The sequence below is a fragment of the Lynx rufus genome, unplaced genomic scaffold (genome assembly GCF_022079265.1).
Source record: "Lynx rufus isolate CCGP_SWC_20201006 ecotype Redwood Valley unplaced genomic scaffold, mLynRuf1.p SCAF_5, whole genome shotgun sequence".
In the NCBI taxonomy this organism is placed as follows: Eukaryota; Metazoa; Chordata; class Mammalia; order Carnivora; family Felidae; genus Lynx; species Lynx rufus.
Genome location: NW_025814867.1, coordinates 69,975,056 through 69,994,275, shown reverse-complemented (window position 1 = coordinate 69,994,275; position 19,220 = coordinate 69,975,056). Strand labels below are relative to the sequence as shown.

The 19,220-nt window shown below is 39.7% G+C and overlaps 1 long non-coding RNA gene across 1 annotated transcript in view; it reads right to left on the bottom strand.

Annotated features, from left to right (window-relative positions):
• Window positions 1-562: 562 nt before the first annotated feature.
• LOC124525927 (uncharacterized) overlaps window positions 563-19,220 on the bottom strand; it is a 105,025-nt gene continuing 86,367 nt past the window's right edge. The window contains exons 3-4 of the long non-coding RNA XR_006965585.1: window positions 10,220-10,327; window positions 563-754 (exon numbers count right to left, since the gene is read on the bottom strand). This is a non-coding gene — a long non-coding RNA (uncharacterized LOC124525927). The remainder of the gene's footprint in view (window positions 755-10,219; window positions 10,328-19,220) is intronic.

The following is a 19,220-nucleotide window of genomic DNA, read 5'->3' as shown; positions in this document are numbered from 1 at the left end:
CTTCCATGCCCTGGACTGTAATCAAGGGCAGTTCAAGGCTCAGCCACATAAAATCTGCTTCTACACTAACTAAAAAACTGCTTTTGAAGGCATTTTTTTCTTATATCACTTGAGGCCTTTTGTGGAAAACCTTGCCTAAGAAACACTTTCCAAAATTAAAGTTGAAAAAACAAAGTTCTTGAGGACAAGAAATATGGAGCTGACCATGCTTCCCTTTTTCCAATGGCTGCCAGGAAACTCTAAGCGAGAGCAGGAACCACAGACCTCTATTAACAATTGTAAATTATTGAGGAATTTACTCCCTGCTTGTTTTCTTGGACTTCACTTTGTTTCTGTATCTCTCCAACCCAGACATCAGCTGATGCCTCCAGGTTTCTCTGGCTCAGCATTCTCCTTTTCACCCTCTGTCACCGATACTCATTTCCCTCACTGGTTGCCACCGGAAACACTATATTAAGCATTTGGAGAAATTGCTTACTGCAGATATCTGTAGAATGAGGGAGCCAGGGGGAAAACCCAGGCCAGATGACAGATGTCAGTTAGGAATTTCACTCACCTGTGTCATCAATACATTCCCCAGTGCCACCGCACCTTCGTCCAATCTCTTTAGGAACAACGCATACTTCTCTTCTTGGCCTATGCATAGCAGTTCAGGAATCATCTTTGGCTATTTAAGTAGGCCTTTGGGATTTCTCTTTCCATTGTGGACAGGTCATCAAAGTACTCCAAGCACGGTTCTCCCCCAAGAGAAAACCTGGTAGATGATAACATTTTCACCATCTTCTTATACATATATATGGTATTAAACTATTGTGTATGTCTTTCTTTTTAAGCCACCCGAAGTCCTTTTTGAAAAAGACAAATTATAATTAAGTTTACTAAAGCTACCCAAGCAATGTTATAAAGGACATTATTGGCTACAAAAAATAAAATGCTTGAAATTACAAAAAGGGTGTAGCTAAGCAAAACATTTGCACATGATCTGGGGTGTGGCTGTGTCACATGTAGATCTCATTTTCCTATCCTTCTCCTAATGCTTACATACAAGATGAGAAATCAATTGAATAAAACACTAGATAATTCTGAATCCAAAACACACCTCTCAAGTATTTAGACATCATAATTTTAATAAGTATTTTCATGGAAAGAATATATTGTAATCTCTTCGGAACATCACATACTTCACTCTGCTACCATACAGCACTACAGTCAAGAAAGACTCCTTGACATGATATTGAATAGTTATGTGATCCTGCCATGGCAGAAAGAGAGGTTTTTAAAGATGCTGAAAAGGAAACCTAACCCAAAACAATATTCTTGAATTATTCATTTTGCCACAATGCAGTTGGAAACTGATCCCCACAGGTCTCCTTTCCACTGCTCTCCAACCCCCTTCATTGTTCCTTTGGAGACTTCATCTCAAGTCCTCACTATTCACAAACCTTTTCTGGAACCCAGCATGAGTATGCAAAGCCATCAATAATTTATTTTTTTCCACTTTGGGTGGTGATAATGTTACTGTATCAGCACAAAAATGATCCAGGTGAATAATGCTAACAATAAGAGTGCTACCTTAGATGTCCCAAACACATTTCCTCCCTGGAGTGCAGAATGTTCTATCTATCGGCTCATTTGTCCTTTCAAAAGAGGCAGATACTGTTATGTTATTAAGTTAGTAGAGAAGCATAAAGGTTTAAGCCACAGCCATCAGCAGAAAAGGTAGGATTAAATAAGAAAATGCATAGGGTCTAACTTAATAATCACCATACACTGAAGACAGAAGTTATATTTTCTCCCTCTTCTGAAAATCCTCACTTGCACAGTGTAAAATCAATAAATACAATAAATTAAACTAATATTGGCATGCACTTTACACTTTACCAACACTCCCTGTGTACTACCATTCCTAATCCTCAACACTTGCCTGAGAAAGGATATTTTCATCTTCATTTTCTAGATGAAATTGAGGCTCAGAGAGGTGAATTTACTTGTCGGAGATTGGGGAACTGGCAGGTGTGAAGCCAAGACTCAAGTCAAGATCTTCCAACTCTAAATCAATTCTTTTGTTGTTATACTTCTGACTAGCAGTTGATAAGAGGGAATTTTATCCACATTTCAAATCAGACAGGAGCTCACAGTGCTTCATATTGTTGTATAGGATAAGAAGATGGAACTTAATTCACTCAGACCATTAAAGGCTTCTGGCTCAACTGGAAACATGCAAATAACTACCACAACAAGGTCTGGTTTTACTAAAAAAAAAAATAAATACACACACACACACACACACACACACACACACACACACACACACAATAACATCAGATTTTATTGACCTTGAAAACATTCCCAAGTCTCTTCTCTTCTCAAGAGTGGTCAGTCTGACCCCTAAAAAAGAAGGGAGGCCATTTAGAAGACAAGAAAGAAATGTAAATCAGATGGGAGCATGATTGAGGTAGCTAACAATTCATGCAGAGACATAGCATCAAAATGCTAAATATTAACTATGTTAGGAATGAGCAGTCTCGGCATGGTTTTCTATTTCAGAAGGTTAAAGAGGAGGTGCGTTTTAACATTAGGACCATTAAAGCCGTAAGGAAAAGGAGTAAGTACAAGCTGTCCAGCTAATGGACATTTCAGGATGGACGTATGCAGATAGATCTGTGCTCAGACTTGGGAGCTAGAGACAAGACACTGAGGTAGAAAGGGCAGGCCTCTGCTCAGGTGCTCACAGAATGGTGCTGACAACCATCCACAGGGTGCCATCTGGACCCTGGCTTGTCCTAGACACTAAATTCTAGTCACCTCCTCCCTTTTTCACAGGCCTGGAGGAATTACCTCGTTTTGCAGCTGAGAAAACTGAGGTTCAGAGAGGCTAATTCTTCCCAAGTCCCAAGCCAGAAAGCAATTGAGCTGGGGAATTTGACTTTGAGGTTGGGCCTCCTCCTCACCACACCCTCTGGCCAGGCAAAGGAGGGTTATTCTACTGAGCAACAGAACACACGAGCTGAGAGTTTCAGGGCTGAAGCGAGGTGGCAAAAAGGAAAAGAAAGGATCCACGAAGCCTCTCTCTACTCGCTGATTCCCCACACCCTCGGTCACAGACCACTGCCCTCCTCCGGGTTCCTCGTCTCACCCGAGTGCTGAGGGAGAAAGGGAGTAGACAAGGTGGTCGAGCCCCTGCCCTGTTTCCTTCTAACAATCATTATTCATGACCAGCCAGGGAAACTGTGACTTGAGCCAGGGTCACAGCAAGGTGCCTTTCCAGGGGGCCACCTTGGCAGCCATCACTAAAAACCCTGAAATGTGGCCTCTCAGGCTTCCAGGCACATGTGGAATGCATTATGTTTCTAATCATAACACTGCCAAAGCTGCGTTCAAATAAGGAGCTTGTGAGAGAAACTACCCAAATTAGGAAACCAACGTGGGCACAACAGATTCGGCCTTCAACCTCTCCTGCGCACTGCCAACATTTTTCTCCTCTTGCCTGATACTGCCATTTAAGCATCCTGTTAACTGACAGAATTTTTCATAAGGCAACCTCTGTTTGGGGAGAACTTGTACCAGGTTTATTTATAATTGTCCTATTTCCCAGCATTGAATCTGTTATGTTCACTGCTGCTTTTGTTATTAGGAAATATTCACCTTTCCTCCCCCAAAAGACTCTGGTCCTCTGGTCTTTCGTTTCTAGAAAGATCACTAGGCTCCTCAATCTCAGAATCTGACTAGCTATCAGAGTCACTGCCACTTTTTCTGCTTTTAAAGCAGATATTTAAGTATGCTCACTCTTTAATGTACCTCCAACTGTAGCCCCAAATCTTTGAATTTGGGATACAGAGGATTCTTTTCCCAGAGGTATCTCATGCCTCTTCAGCAGAAATCCTAGGCTGGGGACCTACCTTGGTATCTTGCTTCGTGCCTCAAACCCCAAGCTTCATCCAAGTTCCTAATTTACCTCCCAAAGCTAGGGCACCTCCTTAATCAAAAGACATCCAAGTCAACAGTCATAAACAATTTCATTATCTCCATTACTTTCCACAAAAACCCTATGGGGAAGGTACTATTATTTTAGCTTTCTAGTTAGAAAACTGAGGCACAGAGCGATTGCAAAACTTGTTTAAAATCACATAGCTAGTTAATAACCAGATTTGGAACTACAACAGTCAAGCCTCTCTTTCAATTTCTTGTTTGTAAATAACTTCAAACTCACAAAAAAGCTACCAAGAATGGGAATAGTACAAAAACACTGATGTATTCTTTGCCCAGATTCCCCTATTGTTAATAGTTCTTATTTGCTTCGTTTGCACTCCTGTTTGCTTGCTCTCTCATCTCCTTACATATAAATAATGTTTTATATGTTATGTACAACAGACATTATATATGATGTTTTTCTCCTGAACCATTTAGAAGGAAGTTGAATACATTACGCCCCTTTGCCCTTATATGATACAATGCGTATTTCCTAAGAAGAGGGATATTCTCTTACATAACCATAGCACAGTTATCTCATTCAGTAAAGCTAACATTAACAACAAAATTATAATCTAATCTATATAATCCAATTTTTCCAATTGACCTAAAAATGTCTTTTATTGCATATTTTTTCCTCTTCTACAAGATTCAGTCTAGGATCAGGTTTGCATGTACTTGTCATGTTTCTTTAATCTCTTTTAATCTGAAACATTTCCAAAGTTTTTGTCTTCTAGGACACTGACATTTTGAAGAGTATAGTTCCTTCCTCCCCTTTTTCTAGCAGTAAATGCCTGATTTGAGGTTTGTCTGATGTGTCCTCACATTTAAGTTACACATTTCTTGCCAGAATATTCATAAGTGATATTATGTGCTTCTCATGGTATCACATTCTGGAAGTACCCAATGTTTATTTGCTCCTCATTGGTGATTTCAGTTTGTTTATCTAATCAAGGTGTTGTTTGATTTTTACACCATATAGTTTATAATTATTCCCCTTAAAACTAATAAGCAGCCTGTGGGGAGTCAGTTAAAGAACATGAAAATATACTGTTCCTCATCAAAATACCCCCTCCTCAGATTTAGCATTCAATGATGATTTTTGCTTGAGCCATTCTTAACTAAGATGTTTATAAAATGATGCCTCCACATTTACCAGTCAGTTCTTGGCTTTCTAGAGTAAGTAAGGGCTCTCCCTTTTCCTCCATTTATTTACTTATCTATTTATTGTCAGTATAGGTTTGTGGGTTTCTATTTTCTTTATTGATTTATATTCATACTCTCCCGATTTATTTTGATATTCAAATTGTTTTAGCTTCTCTTATCCTTATGACATACGCTCATCATTGTTTTTAACATTTCCTTATTTTCTTGCATAACAAGATGTTCCAGTCCCCTCTGGAACTTTCTATGCCCCAGGTCGAGATTCATCTATTTCTCTGAGAGATCTTTGCTCTTTTAGTAAAGAATGGTATTAAGGACCAAAATCTGAGCACTGCATGTGCTCAGTATTTACTGAGGTTTCTTTTGTTTTGTTTTTTGTTTTTTTTTGTTGTTTTTTTTTTTGCTTCTAGTTCCTTTCAGTACAGCTGTGAAATATATGCATGCATATATACAAATACATGCATACACTTACCTATATATACAAACATGTACATACATGAGCACATGTGCATGCATACACATTTGTAAATATTTTGAAAATAAGTTCACACTAATGCCTCCAATTTGGAGCACACTCTCTTAATGACTGCATAGTATTTGTTCTTTGCTTCCACATGTTTGGGGAAAAAAGCAAGATAGAAACTATTATGACAGCTTTACACCTGCTGCTTAAAATTTCACCCCTATTCTGGGGGCAACATTATGTGTCCTTAAAAGTGCACATTTGTCTTTGGTCCATATTTGAGCTCTTTCTCCTTGAAAGACTGCAGGCTTGTGAGGGATGAAGGCTTGAGTTTCTCCTGGAATTCAGAATCTTTGACTCCCACTGGTTTAAATACTTTGAAGTCATTCACAAAAAATACATCATGTCCTTAGCAGCCAGTCTGTCCACCATGAACTCCAGATCTGAGAGGCTGACAAAGAAAAGTGAAGGAATGTAGGCAAAGACTCTTCTGGGTGGGGATGAAAGAATGTGGTGGCAAAAGAGCATGGGGTACCTTAAGTCTTTAGATGTTGAAGTGGGTGGGTGGGGAAGAGTCCCCAGAGATGGATACAAGGTAGCTCAGTGACTCTGTTCTCTGACTTTCCAGGTCTATTCAGGAGGAAAAAAAGTAACTATATTCAAAAACAGGTAGTCATTGAACATTATGGCAACCCCCCAGCCCATCAACGCAACCCCACAACAGAGCCTAGAACTAAATGCAATGAACCAGCCTCAAGAGTAATGACCTGAGTAGCATAGGCTGTACTCAGGCACAACACAGGACTTCAGAAGAGTCCTGCTTACCAGTATTCATCAGCTTCAGCTTTCCTTTATGGTAATTGTATTGAGGCAGCAGTATATGATAGCTTTGCAACCAAACGGAACTGAGTTCTAGTTTTCAGTCTGTTATATTAATAACTGTGTGGTCTTGGATTATAATGACCTCTCTGAGCCTTGACTTCTTTATTTATAAAATGAAAATACTGCAAGATTGTTACATGAATTTGAGGTAGTAAACGTAAAACCATAGCATGTAGATTTTAGATAAATGCAGAGTTTCTTAAGAATAATACAGGGGTTCATAATACCTTATGTATGCTACATCTTTACATATATCCCTAAGAAAAATAGTCCAAGGTGATGCACAGAAGGGTCTAGAGCTTGATATCATGAGAGAACTGAGCTGCACCAAATCCATAACCATAAGTTATCTCCCAGTGTGAATTAACTAATAGCTAAGAAGACTTTCCTATGCTAATCAGCCAGAATTTTACAGAAACATAATAGTTTGGAATCAGGTCCCTTGTTATTGAATTTTTAGCTACTTTCAAAACTGAAAACATCCCTGCTCTTGGGCCATTGTTATCCTGAGAACACCTGCAATATTGCATTTTCTTTGGAACTTAAGTGGGCAGATAATGGTGTGGCCAAGGGCTGAAATGAAATACAAACAGTCCCTTGTTGAGGTGTGCTCTGACTGGGCTGCCCTCCTCACAGGCAGTGTTCACCTTCAAAAAGTGTGCCTTTTTCCAGCTTCCCAAGCCCATGACTGCATGTCCACAAACAACCAGCGTGGCTGGCTCTCACTTCTACCTGAAGAAAACTGGCAGGTAAAATGTAATTTCTGTTCTTTTCCTACCCAGTAACCAACTCAAAGAGCAGCGCGGTTGATGGATATTGCTATGGCAGATTCATATTGGAGCACACATCTAGCAATACTTCCCTCGAAGGGAGTGCCTCAAGCCCGCAGTCTCAAAACCTCTCTGTTTTCCAAGCACCATTGCCCTAAGCCAAATGCCTTTGCAAGCTACCCAGGACAGGTGCATCTGTCACCCAAGTCTGAGAGGATGGGAGTGGAAGGTACTATGTGAACAGCAGACAGCATGTCCTACCTAAAGTCCTTGACATTCGGTTGTTTTAACACGAGAGTGGCCAAAACAAACGAATTAGCTTGTGGTGACCCCCTGCCCTTACTTGATGCTTGTTCTTTGTAGGCTTTAATCTGAAGGAGATGATAATGCCAGAGAAGTAAGAGATGGGGTCCTACTCCTGGCTCTACTACCAAAAAGCTCTGAGAACTTCAAGTCACTTGACTTCTCTTGGCCCAGTTTCCTCATAAGATAAGGACGTGAAGCCTCAGGTGAACGTGAAGGTCCTTCACCATTTCTTGAGGCTCAGATTCCAGACTGGTCCCAGCCCACCTCCCCAGTGTCTGTGCCTACCTAAAGACTAACCGAGGTTTGAGGAACCTGAAGCTTATACAATCTGGGGGGTAGGAGACTTCTTTAAGAATAATAATACAAAAGTATAAATATCGAAGTAGGTCAACAGTGAATATTTCCTTAAAATGCAAAAAGAAAGCATAAAAATTTTAACTTTTATAAGCCAACCAATTATCAAAAATTTAAAACCCAGGGAAAAAATGACATAAGATTTGTTAATTATCTGCTTGACAAACCCCAGTAAATGCTTTTATTCTCCATTTTTTGGCTGCATAATCTTTGATTTTCTCTTCCTACAACCAGAATCTGTAAGAACCTTCTCTATAGAGAGACTAGAAAGATAATTCAGCTTGCCCTCTAACATAGTTGACCAGAATTTATTATTGGTGATAATTTCGAAAATTTCTTTCAGCTTCACAACTCATTATTGGCACTGTCATGTACATTTTTAATATTTTTGTCAAAGTTGGGAAAATCCTGTATCAAGGGTCATTTATATGTGAACTGTACAATTTCAATCATTCACGTTTCCTTGGGCAGAGACTAAGCTGAAATATTCTTTCAGTTGATGTCACTCATTACCCAAGGCCTTGAGTGACCTCAGCTCTTATCACTTAATACCAGGTACTCTGCAGCCCCACCTTCATGAACAGAGAACTTCTCACAGGCCCCCAACACAGGGCAACCTTCTACAACTCTGTGGCTTTGCAAATGCTGATCCCTCACTTTTAATTGCTCAACTATACCCCATCCCTCTTCTTTAAGGTGCAAGCAGATTCAGCCACCACCACCACCCCTCTGCTCTTCACTGTTCTGCTCTTCGCGCACACTACTAGAAAAAGAATCCTTCCTGTATTATAGTTTTCTGTCCATTTGTCTGCCTTCCCCACTAGACTCAGATTACCCTGAGAGAAGGCAATGGGTCTTTCCATTTGCCTAGCATAAGGGTCTAGCTCAGAAATGATGCCCAATAAATGTGTCATAAATAGAAATCATCCCACAACATAGACTGCAAAGAGTGCCACAATTCTTTACCTTTCTAAAACAAATCTTACATCCCTCTAATTTCTCAACTGTCACTTGGTAATAAAAACAGCAGAACCATTTATTGGGGTGTCTTCCTGTTCCTTGGGTTTAGGCAGTCCATGAAAGGGAAGGGCTTCTCATTCTGGTTCTTACCTGCCTAGCTTCAGAGGTGTGAGGGGAGTGACTGTTCATTTTTCTCTGAATAAGATTTATTTAGTTTAAAAAATCCAGATTCATGAAAATGAGGGGCTTGCCCTCAGGCATTAGTCAGCATTGGTTACCTGGACATTGTTTCTCCTTCTGCTACTCTAGGAGGTGATGGAGTTGTGATCCTCTGAACTCACCTTTGGCTGGCCCTCAAGGACCCTTTTCCTCCTTCTTCAAAGGTGGCGGCATCTGGGGGAAGCCACCTAAATCACCTAAGAGACCATCCTCCTTCTGAAGTGTCGTTACCTCAGGAAAGTGCAAATGTGAGCAGGGGACAGGTCTATGCCAACTGCAGAATATTTCAGACTCATTTTCTTCAAGGCCTGGAAAGAACCCCAAAAGGGCTGAGCAAAGAAGTCACCAAACTGGTTACATCTCCACCAGCCTTAGAGGAAAATGGAAAGGAGGAAAGAAAAGGAAGGAAGGAAGGAAGGAAGGAAGGAAGGAAGGAAGGAAGGAAGGAAAAAAAGGAAGAAAAAAAAAGAAGGAAGTAAGTGAGGGAGAGAGAGAAAGGGAAGGAGGGAGGGAGGGAGGGAGGGAGGGAGGGAGGAAGGAAGGAAGGAAAAAAAGGAAGGAAAAAAGGAAGAAGAAAAAAGGGAGTGAGGGAGAGAGAGAAAGGGAAGGAGGGAGGAAAGAAGGAAAGAAAAAAGGAAGAAAGAAGGAAGAAAGGAAGGAATGGAGGAAGGGAGGGAGTGGGAGGGAGGGAGGAAGGGAGGCTCTCCCCTCTCTTTTTTGTCCTGGGCAAAGAAGCCTAGAAAGTGAAGAACACTGAAGTCCTGTCACCCTTCCTCTGTGGGTGAAGGACACGAGTACTTCTTCATTCATTTTCTGAGTCTGCTCAAGCAAGAAAATAATAATAATAAAATAAGGCACAGGTTAATTTCTACATTAACTTATTAATACATTAGCCTGGCATGAATGTTTATGGAACACATCAATCAATGAATGACTTCTCATGGTTCATTCATCTTCATGAATCTGGATTTTTTAAACTAAATAAATCTCATTCAGAGAAAAATAAACAGTCACTCCCCTCACACCTCTGAAGCTAGGCAGGTAAGAACCAGGATAAGAAGCCCTTCCCTTGACTCACTGGGGAGATGGACATGGCTTGTTCACTTCAGCCTCAAAGACAGAGTTTCCTCACCTGCTTCAAAGAAGGGCTGTTGATTCTGCATTTTATAGAAAGCAGTTAAGGCGGGTGAGATCTTGCATTGGGTTTCTATGGACAAACGTCACGCTGCTACTATATTACCTGGGAAAAGAAAAAAAAAAACAAAACATTTTTCCCTTAGTCAGAACTTTTTAAAGAGAGACTGGATTATAATGCCTTAACATCCTTTATCAAAAGACAAGAAGAGATTTGCCGAGCCAAGTGCACCCCTAACCTAATGTGTCCTTCCAAGTAAGGCTGATGTTTGTAGTCTAAGGAAGCAATTGGATTTCACTACCTCACATCATCTGGTCATTAACTTACGTAGCAGAACAAAATGGCCCACCAAGCTCTTTTCTAGTTAGCTGGACTTATTTAAATTCCTTTCCCTCCCCCCACCCCATCCTCCTTTTTATAACCAGTGGCAAATTACCAGTATTGATAAACCATTAGAAAATAAAATAAGAGACAATTTTATTGACAGCTAAATGAAGTAATGCCTGGGTTGTGTTGGTTTTAAGCAATTGAGCTTTTTGTATTCATTAAAACTCTGCAAGCAGCATGTGTTAAATTTTTGATATATGCAGTGCGTACTGAAATCTTTATCTACATTAACTGAGACACCAATTTGCACCCCTGCTGCACTCTAATAGGCTGATTTATTGTGGTTTTCTGAGGCCTATTAATGAAAGAGCTTGGAGTTTTTTAGTGGCCTGAATCAATTTTATTTGGGGATGAGGCAGAACTTGTCAAGGTCCATGCCTCTGGTTTTCTCTTCTGTCAGTGTGGATGGATCTTGTGAGCTCTCGTGTCCTGTGCAGCAGCCAGGCGCTTGACAGACGGGTGTGTGAACCAGAGACTGCTTAGGCATCTGCGCACACTCAGCATGGGATTCCCCAACTATCGTCGAGGGGGAGAATGGCTTATGAAGGCTTCTTACAAAAATAAATACAAATAAAACACAAAAACAAAATCCAACAAAGCTGACAATAAGCACCAATCTGAGTGACCATGTTTACTCTTCACCATTATTAGTAAGTTCTTGGACCACCTAGGTTGACGGCTTCTTAAGATCTTACTCCCCTGTTTGAACTTAAAGTCTCTGGTTGGAGAGCCCAGAAGGATGGCAACCTAGTTTTGCTCATTCATGTATCCAAAGCACCTAGAAGAGAGTCTGAGTTCATTAATATTATCAGGGGATAGACTTCCACACAGAAAGGAAAAAAGAAAAAAAATTATTAAATGATTATTTTTTTAACCAATGTTTTTTACTATTAGTGTAGAATCTGATGAAAGCTATGATCTCTCTCCAGAAAGAGGCTTGGTTGTTCATGAACATTACATTTTCCATACAATTTCAGACTTCCCTAAAGACCCATAGGCAGACCTCAGAGTAAGGTACACTCTGGTCCACGCAGTGCCCAGAAACAAAATTGCTTAATTACTAGAGCTGGGGGAAGCTAACAGAGACGGTATGGGGGATGGGAGAGGAGAAGCTGATCCAGTTGGATTACATGATCTTCTGATTACTGTTCCTAGAGATCCTAACTTAGTCAGCCAAGCAAACCATCCAAGAATTAATTTGAAATACTAATCACTGTTCACAGCCCAGAAAATATTAAACAGATAATGAGCAAATTTGTTAAAAGCCACATAAAATGGTCTTCTTTTCTCTTCCAAATCTGTTAGTTGATTTGTTCCCCAGGGTGGCTGAATTACAGAGTTCTTCTTCAATATAGCTTCTTCGTTATGGAGGGAGTTTAGAATATTCACAAGCAGATCTTCCTATCCTGAAGCTGACTGATCCAGAATTAAATTATCCCATCATTTTTGTTATCTTGGAATCGAATCCCAAGGACCTCGGAATGTCTAGCTGAGTCTGAGGAATCACAGGAGGAATCAGCAGCTGCCCTTCCTGTGGGACGAAGGACTGCTGCTGGATTTAACAGATATGGGCTTCTTACATTACTCCTGTTATTTTCAAGGCATTTCTCAGCAAATCCATCAACCGATCAGACCTATTGATTCCTGTACAAACATTGATGTTAGCATTCCCATATCACATACTATAAAATTAGGTTTATTTTTGGTGTATGATTTCAGTTCCCAGTAGTCCCCAAGACTGCATATTACCCCACACACCACTCTTAGATGATTATTGTCTTGTTTCGTCTTTTGCCAGGAAAATCTGATACAGAATCAAAAGTTTCAATCAGGATCATGAAACAGAATCTATCATGAAATCCTGAAACTTTGGCAGACTTCTGACCAGAAACACATTGACCACAAACGTAGAGAAAATTTAATTTAGAAATTAATACAAAAAAACTGGTGATAATGTCTTAGATGTGGTACAGTTTGAAAGAAAACATACCAAAATATCAAAAGATCAAGTATTTGGAAAATTGAGCTCATGGATACGATCATTCTTATGTTGCTATGTCATGAACATAATGAAAGTGAAGTAGACTAAAAGGCCACACCACCACCCCCCCAACCAAAAATAGAAATTAACACATTCTTTAGGAGACTCTGAATGCTATTTCTATAACAAGAGGAACTTTTTCATGGTCAGGAAAATGAGCTTGTGAGATTTAGCTTTGTCACCTATCTAGGTAAACCAGGCTAGTTGCCTCATTACTTTGACCTTTGGTTTCCCTGTCTTTACAAGGATAATAATAATTACTTTTAAGGCAGTTAGAAGAATTGAACAGGATTATGTCTATTCAGCACTCAGGGCAGGCCCCGGGAGCACCAAATACGCATTTAGTCAACAGGAGTTGCTTTCTTATGATCACCAAGGAACCAAGGAAGAATTGAATAAGAGAAGAGAAGACTATAGGCAGGTCAGGGCGACTGACAGGACATTGGTGGACTATCCAGTCTTCAACACCGAAATAACTGTTGCAAAAAATATGGAGATTTGTCTTTCAAGGCTGTCTCTTTTGAGATCCTTGGGGGAGGATCAAATATGGCATCAATGAAGAGATGGGGGTGGTGGGAAGGAATACAGCAGACCCAGGTGATGACAGGAGAGGCAAAATAGTTGAGGGAAAGTTAAAAATTAAAATAAAAATCAAGGTCCCACCTGTTTGCAATAAAATTTAGAAAGTCACTTCAGAAGGAAAGACAAGTCCTATGAAAGCCAACAAAGCCATGGATAGGCGTTCTCAAAAGGAGAAACACTGCAGGGAATACTCACAGTGAACGAAAATACTGCCCGATTTCACAACAAAAGAAACACGGTGGGCTCAACACCAGAAACTATTCTTGGTTTGGATTTTTTTTATGACACTAAATTTAACCGACTGGAATTCTTTTTTTAAAATAGAATTCTATTCAACCTTTTCAAATGACGAATTTGCATTTAATGAGAAATGTGCACTTTAACACAGGGCTGGCACTCCCAGTCCACAGCTTAGTTCCTCTTGAAGACTCGAGACCCACATTGTGGCAAGTACTTCTCAGGCATGAATGCCTGGGACGTGCACAGGTGGAAGGGCAGGAAAGATTTCTTCTCCCGACAAGGAATGCCTATGGTGAATCTTCTGTGAGGGAGGCCACTTATCTTGCCTATGAGGATGAAACATGTCAAGGGAAGAGGCATCGGTGTAGACTACACGACTGGTATAATTAACACTATTGTTCAGGAAGGTCTTAGTTATCAAAGGATAAAAGAGTCAGCAGCAAGTTTAAGCAATGCAATAATGTGCCATGGGCGGTTTCTCAAATTCTTGCTTACTTTAGGAAATTATGACGGGCTAATCAAAGAGCACCCTGATCCTATAATAGTCAGAGAGAATAAAGGGAGTACTGTAGGACAAAAGAACCCAAATAATCCATTTCTAAGACAACAGCTAACTCTGTTGCTGAGAGTATCAGCAGGTTAATTAAGAAATCTGTTAGTGATGAGGCTGGCACATTTTCATTTCCAGAAGATCCTGCTCGTTAGCACATGAGCATAACTAATGGTTGTTGAATGGTGACATGCCTTGGCAGAAGGGAGGACGTAGAGATGTCTTCTTAGCTCACAGACAAGTCTCCCCTTGCTTGCCCTACCCACCATACTAAGAAAGGAACCTTGTCACTACTTGCATCAGTTGCTACCTATGAAGAGACCAGATCAAGAACTCAGATTCCCATGGATATTAACTTATTCTACTTTTTTTTTCTCTAGGGAGCTAAAAAGAAAGCTACTGACTATAGAATTTTCATAAACTACATGCTATTTCGTTGTAGCATGGCATGAAACTTCTGATGGCAAGAAACAGAAAGTCCCAGCTTAAATAACAAAGAATTTATTAATGATTTTGTCAAATGTAAGACACCAATTATAACACATACCATTATTTTATGAACCAGTAAGAAAGAAAAAAATAAAACACTGTCAATGTTCATTGACACAACATTCTCTAATGCTTCAAAATGTTTATTTTATCTTCTACTGAGAAGATTTGTGAAACTTAGACATATATCATATATCACATATACACTAAATATTACATATCAGAAGTACATGTACATACATAACCATAAATCAAATATATCGATTTATATTCTCTAATACTCTTTAAGTTCAGAACCATCAATATCCATTTTTTTCCAACTAATATTGTCCTCTGTGACATCAAGAGTGTTGGCGATGCAGCATTCCTTAAGAGATTACTCTACGATTGCCTCTTGAATTTTCTTCCAAGCACTGACAGTCATCATGTAAATGTTGATGATGATGCTTCCTTTATGTTTCCAGAAGTTGTCAGTGGAAAGTGTTCGGACAGAAAACAAGATCCCTAACTCTAACATCCTTTAATAGTTTGTTGGCTGAACTGTCCACAAGAGGCTGCAGCTGTCAGTCATGTCACTGGGAATCACAATCAAACTGACACATGCACAGGCAATGACAACTATGTCAGGACCACCCCTGGCCAGCAGTGATTGTAAGATATTATCATGACAAAACATGTTCTGATTTCAGAGATGTTGAACTATGAAAATCAAGTGAAACCTAGAATCAACAAAATGGATTATCTTCCTTAACAAGAAATCTGAAGCTGTGATGGCTGAAGGGAAGGTTAATTCAGTGGCTCAATGATGTCATCAGAGACCCCTTTTCTTTTCACCTTTCTACTCCATCATCCTCAGTTTAGTATCTTGTGCTCAATTCACTGCCTTCATGGACCTAGATGAAGTCAGAGTTTTAGGAGTCATATGCAAACCTGATGACCGGAGGAGGAACGAGAAATGTTTGCTACTAAGGGTCTCTTTTTACCAGTAAACAAAATAATCCCTTTGGAGAATATCCCAGTCACACAAGAAGTAAAAGAATGAACATCATTGTTGAGCTCTATCCCATTGCTCCTTTGCAGGAATTGGGGCCTAATTTTAACAGATCTTTGCCAAAGGTATCAGAAAGCTGGATTTTTCTGTGGAATACTCTGATTTTTAAAGCATATCTCCAGTCCATCAGTCTCTATACCATTCTATGTCACCTACATACAACATGGAAACTAACAGAACTTCAGTCCAAACGTGTTCTACAGGATCCTAGATTTGGGGGAGAAAAAAAAACTGATCTACACCCCATGCAGCAATACTGGAAATGTAACCTGCATCTAGTTCTGTGTATCTGAAGGGCCATGTAGTGCCAGCAGAAATGACACAAAACAGCCATAGATAAATTCACCCAGGAGAAACAGAACCCATTTCGCTGGATCTATGCCTTTACCAATGGGCAGACTGCTCATAGGTGGTTCACTTCATGGAAATCTCTTGAGGCTTCCCTAGAAGTTCTAACTTGGCAAGAATACTCTGATGGTGCCACAAGAAACACCAGGTGTCATTCCAGCAAATGGCTCAAACCCCAACCCTTACTTTAGTTTGGTGACCGCACCCCTACTTCCTCCCTTCAATCCCATGGCATCCCAGCCAGCCTCTCCTTGAACAAGGACCCTACCCTGCACTCGGTAGAAGCACCCATCCCCATCTACTTGTCACTCCATGGCTCCAACCCCCTTTCGTTTGGCCTTTCACTTGCTCCTAATTTTTTATTTAATGTTTTTTAATGTTTATTTTTGAGAGAGAGAGAGAGAGCACAAGCAGGGGAGGAGCAGAGAGAGAAGGAGATACAGAATCTGAAGCAGGCTCCAGGGTCTGAGCTGTCAGCAAAGAGCCCAATGCAGGGCTCGAACTTCGGAATGGTGAGATCATGACCTGAGCCAAGTCAGACACTTAACCAACTGGGCCACCAAGGCGCCCCTCACTTGCTCCTAATGTAATTTGGGCCAACAGTTGTAAACTTTTTCTCCCATTTGCTTTACCCATTCCATCATGCTAATTTTTCCTATGTATCTCAGATGAGGTATCTATCCATTCCCTCCAGACTTAGATTGGTCTTCAGTCATGGCTGCCTCATATGGGAAAATCTTGACAAACTTCATAAGCCAGAATGAGCAGCTATGGGTTTATGGCCTGGACAGCCAGGATTCCTAGATGTGTGAGAGGAGAAATATTCTTTTCAAACATGACTTCCTTCCCACCTTCCTCTTTCCTAGTCGCCCTAATTCAATTTCTTCCTTCTCCATCTCTTCCTTCTAAAGAATTTTAATATTTTAAATATTTAAATTATACAAGAAATTTAGGCTATTTAAAAAAAAATAAAAATGAAAACCAAGATCATTTGTTTCTACCACCACAAAAATATCACTGAACATTTTGGTGTGCCCACCGCCCACGCACACACCCACACCAGTTTTGTTTCACTTTCTACTGCCACTTTTATTGATTGATTGACTTCTTAAAGCTTTGGCGGTTTACTCTATCTTTGTAAGGTTGAAATCAAATAGTTTTGTTTCATACCTATCTATGAAAATTCACCTGTAAAAATTATACCATTAGTAATTATATGTAGCATTCAGCTAAACCAAGAATATATATTTTGACCTTCTAGACTGTAATTAAAGGCAGAAACATTTTTTGTCATTTTATACCCTCCCGGTTCTTCTCACGTAGACAGTAAAAATTTACCAATGTAAATTTCAAAATACTTCAAAATACATTTCAAAATATAAAAACCCAGAGACAGTCAAGCAAATTCCTTACTAATTTTTAATACTATGTAGTATTGGTTAACATACATTAGATCTCTTATGTGCTCAGCTTTGACTAGAAGACTCCATTTCACCCTAAAAGTATTTTATTTTTCTGTAAATTAGAAAACCATCTGAGGGCATTTACACAGCTCCAGGATTTCACAAGTGTCAAAGCAGAACCTGGCATATAGTAGGTGCTTCAATCATGTTTGTCTTTGCAACTCTCTTTGCTACAGACTGCTGCTCCCCTAGGCAAGAATATCGTGATTTTGAAGTGCCTTTAAGATCTGTTCTTGTTACTTAATTACTCAGACTCTCCCTTGACTTTCAGTGTGAAAAAGAAAGTTGATTTTTGAATCTATGTTTCCAGTGAATGAAAAGATATATAAAACTTGCAGTGCTTTCTAATAAACTCTCAAAGCAGAAGGAATAAATTTTATCTTCTCAAAAAAAAAAGATATTCTCCCAACACACACACACACACACACACACACACACACACACGTACACACACACACACACACACACCATAGAAAGTATTGTCATATCCTATGTGTTTACATTTTATTCCTCATGTTGAAATAGCCAATGAAAGTAAATTGTTTCAAATAATGCTTAGCATTGCAAAACTAAGTTTTCTAGAACTCGTTTTTGAAAATTCATCTAAATGGAAATTAATCTGGTTTTAAAAACAAATTAAAATCATTTTTACTTCAGCATCCTTGTTTGGATTTTCATGACAGTTCTTAGTTTTAGAACAAGACACCTTTATAGATTCTTCCTAAGGATCTATAAATTTATATATAGCTAGTTTCCCTCACATAGATAATGATGATCAGTGATAAATAGATTAGTAGACCAGGCTGGTAATGTCCCTCCCCCCACCCTCAGTCTCATCTTCATGAACTGTTTGTTTTCTGGTTTGTTTAGCTACTGGGTACGCTCTCCATTAAAATACACTGGTGGACAGAAATAACTTTGCTACATCTGACAAAGAGGTAACATGCATTTATTTGATCTGTTAATCCCAAAGCTAACATTTGAGGGAAGTGGGTGTTTAATCAAATCTTCAGTCCGCCCAATAGCCAACCCTGTGCATGCCATCCTTTCTGAGTCATAAAGGTCAGGCTTGCTTTGCAGCTGCTGCGATTTCATGGTACCACCGCATTTTAGAACTGGAAGGGACCTTGGATCATTTGTGACCTGACCTTCCAGCCACTTTAAAACCGCTGCTCAAAACACATTGTACATGTAACTTTTCTGTTGCTGGACCCTATGCTCTTTAAAAGAAATGAAACATCTGTTCCAGATGCTTTTATGGGGCAGCTTATTAAAGGGTTGTTTGGTGGAGTCCTTTTATGTTCATGAAGTTTCTGAGTCTTTTGACAAGCACTGGTCAAGATGTTACTTTCTGCAGGGAGGACGCTTGGAGGAAAGGAAGAAGGGAAAGAAACCAACCTCATTGAATGCACACTAGATGCCAGGTGACTTACTTACATAGGCTTTTGTGACACTGGCCTTCAAAGATAACTGTTGTTTCCAATTTACAGATAAAGAAGCTAAGACCCAGAGAGTTTAAAAGTAACTTGCTCAATGTCTCAGTTAGTGAATAACAAAGCTGAGATTTAAACCCAGGTCTATCGGGCCCCATATCTGGCAATGTTCTGTTTAATACACCAAACTATTTCCCTTGAGTTTTATTCAAATATCTAAATAGAAAAGGACTTCATGCAGCCACATGGCTACATGGGCATGGTATACACTTTCCCTCAGGTGAACCTTCAAAGCAATTTGTTCAAAAATCCCAGGGAAAGGGATTCATATTTTCTTCTGTTTGGCTGTGGGATCATAATAATAGAATGTGCTTTGTACAATGATTCCTTTATATCAGATAGCAATGCTTACCC